The 14,036-nt window shown below is 46.1% G+C and overlaps 1 pseudogene; it reads left to right on the forward strand.

Moving 5' to 3' along the window:
* The first annotated feature begins 10,229 nt into the window (after positions 1-10,229).
* LOC126093870 (5S ribosomal RNA) lies at positions 10,230-10,347 on the forward strand (annotated as a pseudogene).
* Positions 10,348-14,036: the final 3,689 nt, after the last annotated feature.

The raw sequence follows: 14,036 nt of genomic DNA on the forward strand, positions 1-14,036 counted from the left end.
TCACGAATCTGTACATATGCGCCTACGAGGAACCGGACTCTTCACTGTTATGGTGAATGCATGAAATAGACTTCTTCGCTCTTTGGAAGAAACAAAACCGAAACAATATGATTACATTTTTTGTTTCTAAGTAGCCGCCGGAGACAACGGTGCCTCATTGCAAATTTCACAGAAAAATTCCTGAACAACCCTGAACATACCGAACTCGCTGTTCCAGTCTCTCTTATCGGAAAGGTATGTACAAGTTACCTCAGGTAACATGCCTTTCAAACATACATCACTGTACTAAAGAATTAGGAGAAGAAGTGTATCAACAACCGTTATATCAAATCTATTTCGATACAGGAGGTAGATGTGGTCTTATTTCATGGCTTGAGATCGTCGCTTCCAAAGTTGGCAACAATTAAAATCATTCGCCATCTGTTGATTGTTTTACGCATAACAGTGTCAGGTGACCCCTCAGAAGGAAGCGAGTTCCGGTGTTTCCCAGTGAGTTACACGGGAGGTAGCTGTTATTTGTGGACGTTGTATTCAAGCAGGCACATGCAATGCGACATCTTAATGGAGTGTAAGTTGCAAGGGTGGTCTCCTTAATCCAAAAACGATGGACTTTCGGTGGTGTTACTGCGAATGCAAATACTTATCCATTTGACATCCACAGCTAGTCCGACCCGATTGCTGAATGGTCAGCGTGACGGATTGGCGTCCTACGGGCCCGGGTTCGATTCCCGGCTGAGTCGGAGATTTTCTCCGCTCATGGACTGTGTGTTGTGTTGTCTTCATCATCATTTCATCCCCATCCGGCGCGCAGGTCGCCCAATGTGGCGTCGAATGCAATAAGACCAAGGCGGCCGGTCCTGCCCTACAAGGGGCCTCCCTGCCAATGACGCCAAACGCTCATTTCCAACCACGGGTAGTGACCACGCTATACGGAGACAGGTCAGTACACAAGGCGAAATGGACAAGGTTTGCCGATATACTGTAACCCCTCATGTAACCGAAATATGACAAATCTACTTTGCGACGTCGTACCGATACCACAAGACCATTGCAAGATGATCGTCGGAGGACTACTGGAACCGCTGTGTCCGATCAGACAATGATGAACGATTTACGAGAAAGGACTGTTCGACACAGACTTTTTCGGGTACCCCGCTGACAGGACAACATTTTGCAGCTCTCCTCCAGTTCTCTCGCTCCCACGTCAACTTCGTCACTGGCGAAATGTGTTATCCACAGGCGAATCGAGATATCCTCTGACGAAAGGTGTTGGCCGTATACGTGTGCAGAGACCTTGATGTGCGCCTACCGCTGTGGCCGAGCGATTCTAGGCGCTTCAGCCGGAACCGCGATGCTCCTACGCTCGCAGGTTTGAATCCTGCCTCGGACATCGATGTGTGTGATGTCCTTAGGTTAGTTAGGTTTAACTAGTTCTAGGGGACTGATGGCATCAGATGTGAAGTCCCATAGTGCTTGGAGCCGTTTGAAACTTGATATGTCAAATGTCGTCCAGGAAGTTCACAGATTTCCAAGGGTCTGTGGTGTTGTGTGGACGCTTTAGTGTTGACACCGTTACAGATATTGTCGTTGTTCACGGTCGCCTTACCGCCACATAGTACATCGAACAGATCTTGTTGGATCATGTGGTGGCTTTTGCTTACGGGGTGGTTAAAATGGTTCAAATGGCTCTGAGCACTATGGGACTTAAATTCTGAGGTCATCAGTCCCCTAGAACTTAGAACTACTTAAACCTAACTAACATAAGTACGTCACACACATCCATTCCCGAGGCAGGATTCTAACCTGCGATCGTAGCGGTCACGCGCTTACGGGGTGGCCCTGAATTCTTTGTAGTACTAGGGCCTATGTGGCGGGCGTTAACAGGGAGCCTGGACATTGGAGTAACGGAATGGGGGGTTTTTATGGCGGTGGAGCCGCCACAAACACTTCGCTGTAGAAACGGCTTACGAAGTCACCGCCACACTTTTAATAGCGGGCCGACCGGTCCGCTGGAACAGTGAACAGAAAGATGAAACCCAAGCACTCTGATTAAATAACAGTCGGTACTTATCTTTATTAACGAAGATACATAAACACAGTAGTGAACTCCGTGTCTACAGAAATCTGTCTAGATCGAGTCGGAGCGGCTAGGTCAGCGTCGGCTGACGACAAACATCAACTCTGCTGCGATGAACACACAACGTACTAGCCAGTACACAAGTCGGTGGCGAGTATCCCACTGCGCGGCGAATACAGAACTGTCCTAGCGCTCGCGACTCCAGCGCTTAAGAAGCCAGAAGCCAGCGGTGGCGCGCGCAGACTTGCGGCGATTTCCTGTATCGCTGGCGCTGCTTATGCGGACGGCGTCCGGACTTTGATGCTGCCAACCTTTTGGCAGCGGGCTCGGCTGGCACCACTGGCCAGGATATAACAGGGGTAGTGAGTCCCGACCTAAGCCCCATGGTGCATGCGTGGAATGTACTTGATAGACTTGATCGTAGTCGTCCTGTTCCATCACAAACTCTTCTGGATCTCTCATTGGGTCTCATTGAAGCACTGGAACGGATACCACAGGATGACCCTCGAAAATTTATAAAGAGCATGCCACTTGTCAGGCACTGATAAAACGTCACTCAGAGCATACACGTTAAAGAGGAAGTCAAAGTATAATGAAAAGCACTCAGGACGAGGGGATGAATGACTGTTTCTACTTTGTTTTCAACACCTGTCAGCCATTTCAGTTCTTTTCATGTCAGGGGTCTGGGATGTAACGATGTTTTATTGTGCACTTAAAGTTTAAAAGTGACAGGTATAACTTGGTAACATGCACAGTCCTCAATTATTGCTCAACGGAGTAGGGCTGTCGCGTACAGTCATGGTCCATACTTCTTTTGAGCAGTGTGCTGAGAACTAATCGAATAATTGTCTGAAAGTTGCTGGAAATTGAATGAAACGAGACAAATTGTAATGAACTGCAGCAAGACCTGCAGAGAATCGACAATTGATGCAGAGGGTCGCAGTTGCCACTGAACGTACATCAACGTGACGTATTGCCCATAAATAGCCCGAACTACCCGTAACTGTTCGATTACATTATCGGTGACAACCCAGTGGGCACAGTAACAACCATTAAATATCTGGCAGTAAACTTCCGCAGCGGCCTAACATAAGATAAAATAAAACGTCAATGCTTGACGAAAACCGTGAAGCACTCGGAAGTGATGGCGAAATGAAATGTCACGGGTTGAAAGGGTTTCTGATGTTATTCCACTGATTATAAAATCCTGTAAAATTTACAGAGGACGTGGCAGAATGGGCCCACTTATCAGCAAGAAGCTGCACCTCTAAGGGCTGGCTGCACTACTACGGCCGGGGAGGGCGTCGTACTGTCGCATGGGAGGTACCACAGGAAGACACAGGATGAACTTTGACGGGCCTGACCACGCAAGATTACTAACATTTTGTTTTAAGTAGCAATTGGAATTAATCACTGGAAGGAAAAGTGCTAAAGATAATTGGATCAGACGGCTATTGTTCGTGGTGAATGTATTTCTTGTTAGTGACCAGACTCTTGTAGAAAAGTGCTGTAAAATTTAAAGTAGATTACATCTTTCAACACCACCATCAATTTTGTAGGGCCGGTAACTGTTATTTACAGGTAAAATGGAATCGTAGCTTGGAGACTGGCCAGATCATTCAAGGTTTCGCGATTGCATTCGAATTTGCAAAACGCTTCCTGATGACCGGCAGTTAATCTCATTACGCTGTGCCAAGTTTCAAATGAATAAATGGCAAAATAGTAACTGTATTCGGCCATTGCGTTTCCATGCCACGATCCGTTAAGCTCGTATTGGTCGTTGAAGGACAGTTAAAATGAGAACTCATGAGACATAACTACCCTGATATCCAAAATTAAAGCAACATATGGAAATTTTGCAAAGCTGCGTTCATTTTTCCACAAAACAGTATAAAAAGGCAATATTAAGGTAGAAACAACGTAAAGAATACAGAACGTAAACAAGTGCAACGTGCATTACGACGGACAAAAATATTCTTGGTTTTTTCCAACTTAACTGTTTTGCACACACATACTGACAACTGATTAATGTGCTCAGTATGGGGCGGGACCACCACTGACACCAATATAGGCCTGACAACAACGGGCCATCCTGTGAATGATGTCGTCTATCTCATGTTGCGGCAATAACGCTCATTATTCCTGCAGAGCGGCTCAGAAGTCTTTGAGAGTAGTTGGTGGACGCTGACGTGATGTAACCCGTCTCCCTAGTGCATCCTAGACATACTCTTCGGATTCATATTAGGAGAGAGGAGGGCACGCCATGTGTGCAATATCCTCCGTTTCCAAAGAAAAAATCAACCACCTGTGCCCCCCAAGAGGTCGAGCATTGTCGTCCATCAATACGAAGTATGGGCCCACAGCACCTCGCAACAACCGCCCACGAGATCTCAAGACGCCCTGACAGTACCTGACAGCAGTTAAATCATGCTGGTTCACTCGTACAATTTCATGAAGAGGTATTCGAGTGGTCAACATAATCCCTGCCCACACCATTTGGGATCCTCCTAGATATCGATCTCTATACACAATGTTTGGGTTTCGAAATCGTGTTCCACGTGCCCTCCATAAGCGAATCCGTCGAGAATCACTGTCCACACCAAATTGGGACTCACCTGTGAAAGGAACATTAGCCCACGGTTCGACAGTTCAGGTGGGATGTTGACGGCTCCATTCTAGACGTTCCCTTCTGTGAAGACACGCCAGAGATAAACAGACAGCAGATCTCCAACAATAAAGACCACTTTGCTGAAGCTCTCTGTACACCGTTTCCCTCGATACAACACGTCCATTGGATGCTACGAGGTCAGATGCCAGTTACCGTGCAGTAGTAAGGCGGTACGGTCGTGCCTTTACAGCAAAATAACGGTCCTCTCTTTCTGATGTCGCGCCTGGTAGGCCCTGTCCTGGTCTTTGGGGTATAGTTTCCAACTCTACAAACTGTCGCCACATCCGAGAAACAACAGAAGGATTCACTTTAAGCCTTCGGACCACATTAATTTGCGACTGTTCTGTTTCGATTATTCCTACGCTTCTCCACTGCAGCGAGTCTGGCAGGCCTCTTCTCTGTGCCGTACTGCACCGTCAGTGACTGTGTACACGGCGACAGTCGGTGTGGGACTACACAACAAATACTAACCCGTTCGATGGGTGCCCTGACGTCATCGCTGGCGTGGCTGTCCATTGAGCGGAATGCGATCTTTCGTGCGGAACACGACTGTAATAACATATGTTGACAGTTCGTATGATTATATCGTGACGTAGCCACAGGTCGGGGAAATAGCGGTTTCTTGCTTTAATTTTGGACAGCAATGTAATTTACACAAATTTAATTACAAATGGCTCTATAGATACGCTTACATTAGATTTGTGTACACAAAAGAAAGATTAGTTATTGGTACACGAGGAACGTAGCTATAGTGTGTCCTATCAGTATAAAGGCTAACAGACGAGAGAGAGAGAGATACGAGCAGGAACGCTGCTGACGTACTTTCTAAAGAGAAAAGGATACATAATCGATCGCAGTCGGCCACAGGCTCACTGCCGATTTATCTTTGAAATGTTATTTATGAGATTATAATTACATTTTGCAAAATTAATTTACGTAAGTTATATATGAAGTTATGGTTGGTTGGTTTGAGGAAGGAGAACAGACAGCGTGGTCATCGGTCTCATCGGATTAGGGAAGGATTGGGAAGGAAGTCGGCCGTGCCCTTTCAGAGGAACCATCCCAGCATTTGCCTGGAGTGATTTAGGGAAATCACGGAAAACCTAAATCAGGATGGCCGGACGCGGGATTGAACCGTCGTCCTCCCGAATGCGAGTCCAGTGTCTAACCACTGCGCCACCCCGCTCGGTATATGAAGTTATGAACAAAAAAAAAAAAAACATTTACATAAAATGAGTCTGTCTATGTAACTCTTCACCGTGAAGTATGGGTGGATCTTCAGTGCTCCCGCAATCGCTACGAGCCGTGACCTAAAGCAATACCAGATGTCTCTCCACACCGGGAGCAACATTGCGGTGCCTCTCCAAAACACTGGAAGAACGGGATTTCTCCCGAGGTCTTCACCACATTCGCCGGTGATGGACATCCGGAGTAGTGAAGAACTGGGATTTGTAGCGGAACACAATGCGATGCCATTAATCAACAGTTCATGCTCCGCCATCATGGCACCACTCCAAAAGCAGCCGTTTGTATTAATGTGTTAACAGCGTCGTGCCCGTGGGATATTAATTACACAACTGCATCTACATCGATACGCCGCAAGCCTCGATACCGTTCGTGGCGGAGGGTACGTTGTACCCTTTCCTTTCCTGTTCCACTCACAAACAGCGCGAGGGAAAAACGACTCTCTAAAGGCCTACGTATGAGCCCTAATTTCTCTTATCTTATTTTCGTTATCCTTGCCCGCAATGTATGTTGGCAGCAGTAGACTCGTTCGGCAGTCAGCTTCAAATGCCAGTTCTCTAAATTTTTTCAACACTGTTTCTCGAAAAGAGTGTCGCCTTCCCTCTACGCATTCCCACGTGAGTTCCAGAAGCATCTCCGTGACACTCTTACGTGTTGTTCAAACCTATCGTTAACAAATCTAGCAGCCTGCTTCTGAATTGCTTCGATGTATTCTTTCAATCCGACATTGTACAGATCCCAAACACTCGAGCAGTACTCAAGAATAGGTCTCACCAGTGTTATATATGCCGTCCCTTCTACAGGTAAACCACTCTTTCCTAAAATTCTCCCAATGAACCGAAGTCGACCATTCGTCTTCCTACCACAGTTCTCCCATGCTCGTTCCATATCGTATCGCTTTTCAACATTAATTTCAGATATTTAAACGACTTCACTCTGTCAGGTAAGACATTAGTAATACAGTATCCGAACATTACAGATTTGTTCTTCCTACTCACCTGTATTAACTTACATTATTCCACGTTTAGGGCTAGCTACCATTCCTCATACCAACTGGAAATTTTGGCCAAGTCGTCTTGTATCTTCCTACAGTCACTCAACTTCGGCGCCCTACTTTACACCACGGCTTCATCAGCAGTCAACCGCAGGTTGCTGTCCACCATAGCCTGGCTGCCGCTACTCTCTGACTAGAGGTGAGGGATGACACAGGGGGTTCACTACTTGTTCTCGGATGGTAGGCGCAGATGAGAAGGATTTACGATGTGCCTAGTACACAATGTGGCGCTCCTTCCTTGTGACGGTCAGATGCGGTCGATCGGAAACCATGACAACGAGTATGTCTGCACTAGGAATGGCGGTATCGGTGAAACAACCGGTTTTCGGTCGTATCGGTTTTATTCCACGCCATTTTAATCTCTCTCTAAAAACGTTCAAAATAACCGGTTTCTTAAATAATAGTTTTGCTGTTTCTATACACACATCAAAAAAAGTTTTGCATCACACCGGTTCCCAGAACTCCTGAAGGTAGGCGTTGACTGTGGGTATTGTATCACAGACACAGTCCCTTTGACTGTTCAGAGATGTCACTAAACCCGCCCAGAGATGTAAACAACCATGTACGCGCAGCGCCTATTAGGCGGAGGGGTACCGACAACCGATCAGTTCCACTCATTCCACCAGGAAGGAGGTACATGGCTCGTGTTGTCTGTAGTTTAACCGTGACTAGACGGGCAATACTGCGGTGTGATCGCGTCTGCATTATTACTTTGTGCCAGGAAGGGCTCTCAAAGAGGGAAGTGTCCAAGCGTCTCGGAGTGATCAAAAGCGATGTTGTTCGGACACGGAGGAGATACAGAGACACAGGAAGTGTCGATTACATGCGTAGCTCAGGCCGCCCAAAGGCTACTACCGCAGTGGATGACCGTTACCCACGGGTTTTATCTCTGAGGAGCCCTGACAGCAACGCCACCATGTTGAATGATGCTTTTCGTGCAGCCACAGGACGTCGTGTTACGACTCAAACTGTGCGCAATAGGCTGTATGATGCGCAACTTCACTCCTGACGTCCATGGCGAGGTCCATCTTTGCAACCACGACATCTTGTGAATGACTTTCTTCAGGATAACGACATCAAATTGTTCAAATGGATCTGAGCACTATGAGACTTAACATCTGAGATCATCAGTCCCCTAGAACTTAGAACTACTTAAACCTAATCAACCTAAGGACATCACACACATCCATGCTCTAGGCAGGATTCGAACCTGCGACCGTTGCGGCAGCGCGGCTTCAGACTGAAGCCCCTAGAACCGCTCGGCCACAACGGCCGGTGATAACGACATCGCTCGACTAGAGTGGCCAGCATGTTCTCCAGACATGAACCCTAGCGAACATGCCTGGGATACCAGAATGAGATTTTCACTCTTTAGCGGAGTTTGCGCTGATATGAAACTTCCTGGCGGATTAAAACTGTTTGCGGACCGAGACTCGAATTCGGGACCTTTGCCTTTCGCGGGCAAGTGTTCTACCAACTGAGCTACCCAAGCACGACTCACGCCCCGTCCTCACAGCTCTACTTCTGCCAGTACCTCGTCTCCTACCTTCCAAACTTTACAGAAGCTCTCCTGCGAACCTTGCAGAACTAGCACTCCTGAAAGTTTCATATCAGCTCACACTCCGCTGCAGATTGAAAATCTTATTCTGGAAACATCCCCTAGGCTGTGGCTAAGCCATGTCTCCGCAATATCCTTTCTTTCAGGAAGTTTCATCCCTGGGATAGATTGAAAATGGCTCTTTTTAGACGACGTGACCCACCAACCACTCTGAGGGTTCTACGCAGAATCGCTGTTGAGGAGTGGAACAATCTGGACGAACAGTGTCTTGATTAACTTGTGGATAGTATGCCACGACGAATACAGGCAAGCATCAATGCAAGAGCACTTGCGACTGGGTATTGGAGTTACTGGTTAGTACAGCAATTTGGACCACCACCTGTGAAGGTCTTGCTGTATAGTGGTACAACATACAAATTGTGGTTTTCATAAGCAATTCAAAGGACGGAAATGATGTTTATGTTGATCTCTATTCCAGTTTTCTATACAGGTTCCGGAACCCTCGGAACCGGGCTGATGCAAAATTTATTTCTGTGTGTACCTGTTATTTACTACAATAAATGTGGAAATGGAACAAAGATTGAAAAATTTTGATTTTCTCAGTTGCAAGATACCTAGAATACAAATATTAAATTAAACTGGAAAATAAAAGAAAACGTAGCCTATCCACCGTTCACTGCAGTCCTCTAAAAGTGATAAGCGATTGAATACTACAAAAAAATCACGAGTATTCTCGTATTGATTCTAATTTCTTGAAACTCTACACAATAATAATACTCTAAACGCGGATCATACTACAATTTGGGCATTACGAATAGGCAGTGCTAAAGGGTTAAATCCTGAAGAAATCTGTTTTTCGTGTTAATTTCTCCATTTTCTAGGGCTACAAGCCTATAAAGGCACATTATGTAGACACAGGCAACAGACCAGCTACTTTGTACTTTCATTGTATGCTATGACTGAATTGTTGTAAAGTTTTTAATTTATTGCAGTTACCATAATTTCCTTCCTCTTTTATTATTTCAATGGCAAACAAATCTTTAATCTTTTAAAGCAAGTGAGCCAGCATGTTGAATGATGCTTTTCGTGCTTTTCTTGTATTTCATTGCTATATTACTTCATGACATTATTTCCAGACTAGTACTGGTGCCATTCTGGAATGCCACAGCGTGGAACTACTATATACGCCAGGTAGGGGCAAATATTGCACATAGCGCGTACAGGCGTACGTAAGCCACGACGCACGGCAACAGGGACATTACTGTCCCAGCAGTGCTGCACCAGATCTTATGCTATGTGTGTGTTGCTTGTTTCTGTCTTTATTAAAACAGCGCTGATCCCCTTTCCCATTTTCTATAATAACGCAATATGTCAAACCAATGCAAATTAGATGAATAAAAATTACTCGTCTTTTGAAAATTTGTACTTCAAAAAAAGAAAAAAATAGCACTGCTGTTATAGCTAATTGATATTCTGGTATTTTACTCGGTTATTAGTAAAAATAAATTAAAAATTTTGTATTATAACGGAAACTAAACACATACCGAAAAATTACTGGTTATTCAGAAATAAAATGCCCGTGTCGGTTTTAGCCGGCTGATTTTCTCATTCCTAGTCTGCCCTCAGCGCCAACGGCCTTGCCGCAGTGGTAACACCGGTTCCCGTCAGATCATCGAAGTTAGGCGCTGTCGGACTGGGCTATCACTTGGATGGGTGACCATCCAGTCTACCGAGCGCTGTTGGCAAGCGGGGTGCACTCAACCCTTGTGAGGTAAACTAAAGAGCTCCTCGATTGAGAAGTAGAGGCTCCGGTCTCAGAAACTGACATACGGCCGGGAGAACGGTGTGCTGATCTCTAGCCCCTTCAAATCCGCATCCAGTGACGCCTGTAGTCTGAGGATGACACGGCGGCCGGTCGGTGCCGTTGGGCCTTCATGGCCTGTTTAAGAAGAGTTTAGTTTTTAGTTTTTTAGTCTGCCCTCAGTGTTCCCTGTAGCCCTAAGTCGAGTAACTATCAGACCCCAGTACCACATAGACCTGGATATTACACGATTAGACAAGCCGGGCAAACCGATACCTGCATCCATCGTCGGAGGTTCGAGTCCTCCCTCGGACGTGTGTGTGTGTGTGTGTGTGTGTGTGTGTGTGTGTGTGTGTGTGTGTGTGTGTGTTGTCCTTAGCGTAAGTTAGTTTAAGTTCGATTAAGTAGTGTGTAAGTTTAGGGACCGATGACCTCAGCAGTTTGGTCCCATAAAGCATTACAACAAATTTCCAATTCTTTTCCGAGACCTGCAATTACGCCCTTTTCAAACTCTGTCAGCTGCTGGTAATACCGTCACACATGAGTAAACAATATCACTACGTCCTTCACAATGACCACTCAACATCTGATGCTGCTCACGCCCCGATGTAATCCACTAGGCGTGGTAAAAACATTAAAAACGAACAACATTAATCCATTGTGGTGGCAGTCCTCCCGGCCACAGAGAATTGTGGCTCTAATCATTTTACATATGCAGCAGAGGGGTGTAGGTGTACGAAGCTACGCTGACATCCGACCATGTCTTCTGGGTGCTACACCTTTTGTCAGGCAGTGTTGTTGAAAATTCCAGCCTGTACGTCATGGTCAGAATCCTACGGAAATGTAGCTCATCCACGCTAGAAGTAGCTTACAAAACTGAGACTTCAGTATTGCTCGTCAGCGTCGGAACTTTGCTCGTTGTGCAGACAAGATCCAAAGGGACGCGATGCGTTTCAACACAGGTACATTTAGTAAGTGTAGGAGCGTCATCTTGATCAAACTAATGGGTCAGACACTACAAGACAGGTGATGTGCATCGTTGAGAGTTACACTGTCGAACTGCGAGAGCGTACTTTAAAAGAAAAGAACCATGCATATTACACTACTGGCCATTAAAAATGCTACACCAAGAAGAAATGCAGATGGTAAACGGGTATTCATTTGACAAATATATTATACTAGAACTGACATGTGATTACATTTTCACGCAATTTGGGTGCACAGATCCTGAGAAATCAGTACCCAGAACAACCACCTCTGGCCGTCATAACGGCCTTGATACGCCTGGGCACTGAGCCAAACAGACTTTGGATGGCGTGTAGAAGTACAACTGCCCATGCAGCTTCAACACGATACCACAGTTCACCAAGAGTAGTGACTGGCGTATTGTGATGAGCCAGTTGCTCGACCACCATTGACCAGACGTTTTCAATCGGTGAGAGATCTGGAGAATGTGCTGGCCAGGGCAGCAGTCGAAGATTTTCTGTATCCAGAAAGGCCCGTACAGGACCTGCAACATGCGGTCGTTCATTATCCTGCTGGAATGTAGGGTTTCGCAGGGATCGAATGAAGGGTAGAGCCACGGGTCGTAACACATCTGAAATGTAACGTCCACTGTTCAAAGTGCCGTCAATGCGAACAAGAGGTGACAGAGGTGTGTAACCAATGGCAACCCATACCATTACGCCGGGTGATACCCCAGTATGGTGATGAAAAATACACGCTTCCAATGTGAGTCCATCGCGATGTCGCCAAACACTGATGCGACCATCATGATGTAGTAAACAGAACCTGGATTCATCCGAAAAAATGGTGTTTCCCATTCGTGTACCCAGGTTCGTCGTTGAGTACACCATCGCAGGCGCTCCTGTCTGTGATGCAGCGTCAAGAGTAACTGCAGCCATGGTCTCCGAGCTGATAGTCCATGCTGCTGCAAACAACGTCGAACTGTTCGTGCAGATAGTTGTTGTCTTGCAAACGTCTCCATCTGTTGAGTCAGGGATCGGGACGTGGCTGCACGATCCGTTAAAGCCATGCGGATAAGATGCCTGTCATCTCGATTGCTAGTGATACGAGGCCGCTGGGATCCAGCACGGCGTTCCGTATTACCCTCCTGAACCCACCGATTCCATATTCTGTTAACAGTCATTGGATCTCGACCAACGCGAGCAGCAGTGTCGCGATACAATAATCCGCAATAGCGATAGGCTACAATCCGACCTTACCAAAGTCGGAAACGTGATGGTGCGCATTTCTCCTCCTTCCACGAGGCATCACAACAACGTTTCACCAGGCAACGATGGTCAACAGCTGTTTGTGTATGAGAAAACTGTTGGAAACTTTCCTCATGTCAGCCCGTTGTAGGTGTCGCCACCGGCGCCAACCTAGTGTGAATGCTCTGAAAAGCTAATCATTTGCATATCACAGCATCTTCTTCCTGTTGGTTAAATTTCGCGTCTGTAGCACGTCATCTTCTTGGTGTAGCAATTTTAATGGCTAGCAGCGTATTTCCACCTCCGATGTGTATCTCATAAGCATCGTATACAGGAAAAAGCTTATAAATTCGGCATAACACAGGAGATTGTGAGGCTCGATGTAACAAATCTCACCAGGTCAATCATATCATTAACATACATATCACATACTCACTTTCTTGTAATACACGTGTATCGCATGGTCATTTTCTCGTAATACACGTGAAATTCTTGTTCTAGTAAAAAGCACATATTCTGCGTAACTGCTGTAATTCTGCTGTTTAATTCATGCAGCTTACGTCTACAAATAGTTGAAACAGTATACAGGAGTTGGATGAAAACGTGGAAACACTGAGAGAGATGCATGCTTCAACATAGAGGCAGATGCTAACCAAGCTGCAAAAATCACAGTAAAACTGAAAGTCGCTCTCACGAACCCTGATAGCATGAAAAGAACACGAAGGGAGTTCCATCAGTAGGGAATTGTAGTGCAAGCTGGAGAACCGGGACCACTCACCAGTGATGCAAATGCTGTGTTTACGTGGCAAGAGTGAAACATGATGGAAATTCGGTGATGACTTGAGTAGCTATATACTACACTACTGGCCATTGAAATTGCTACACCACGAAGATGACGTGCTACAGATGCGAAATTTACCCGACAGGAAGAGGATGCTGTGATATGCAATTGATTATCTATCTGGGCATTCACACAAGGTTGGCACCGGTGGCAACACCTACAACGTGCCGACATGAGGAAAGTTTCTAACCGATTTATCATACACAAACAGCAGTTGACAGGCGTTGCCTGGTGAATCGTTGTTTTGATGCCTCGTGGAAGGAGGAGAAATTGGTACCATCACGTTTCCGACTTTGATAAATGTCGGATTGTAGCCTATCGCGATTGCGGTTTGTCGTATCGCGATATTGCTGCTTGCGTTGGTCGGGATCCAATGACTGTTAGCGGAATATGGAATCGGTGTGTTCAGGAGGGTAATACGGAACGCCGTGCTGGATCCCAACGGCCTCGTATCATTAGCAGTCGAGATGACAGGCATCTTATCCGCATGGGTGTAACGGATCGTGTAGCCACGTCTCGATCCCTGAGCCAACAAATGGGGACGTTTGCAAGACAACAACCACTTGTACGAACAGTTCG

The sequence above is a fragment of the Schistocerca cancellata genome, chromosome 7 (genome assembly GCF_023864275.1).
Source record: "Schistocerca cancellata isolate TAMUIC-IGC-003103 chromosome 7, iqSchCanc2.1, whole genome shotgun sequence".
Taxonomy (NCBI): Eukaryota; Metazoa; Arthropoda; class Insecta; order Orthoptera; family Acrididae; genus Schistocerca; species Schistocerca cancellata.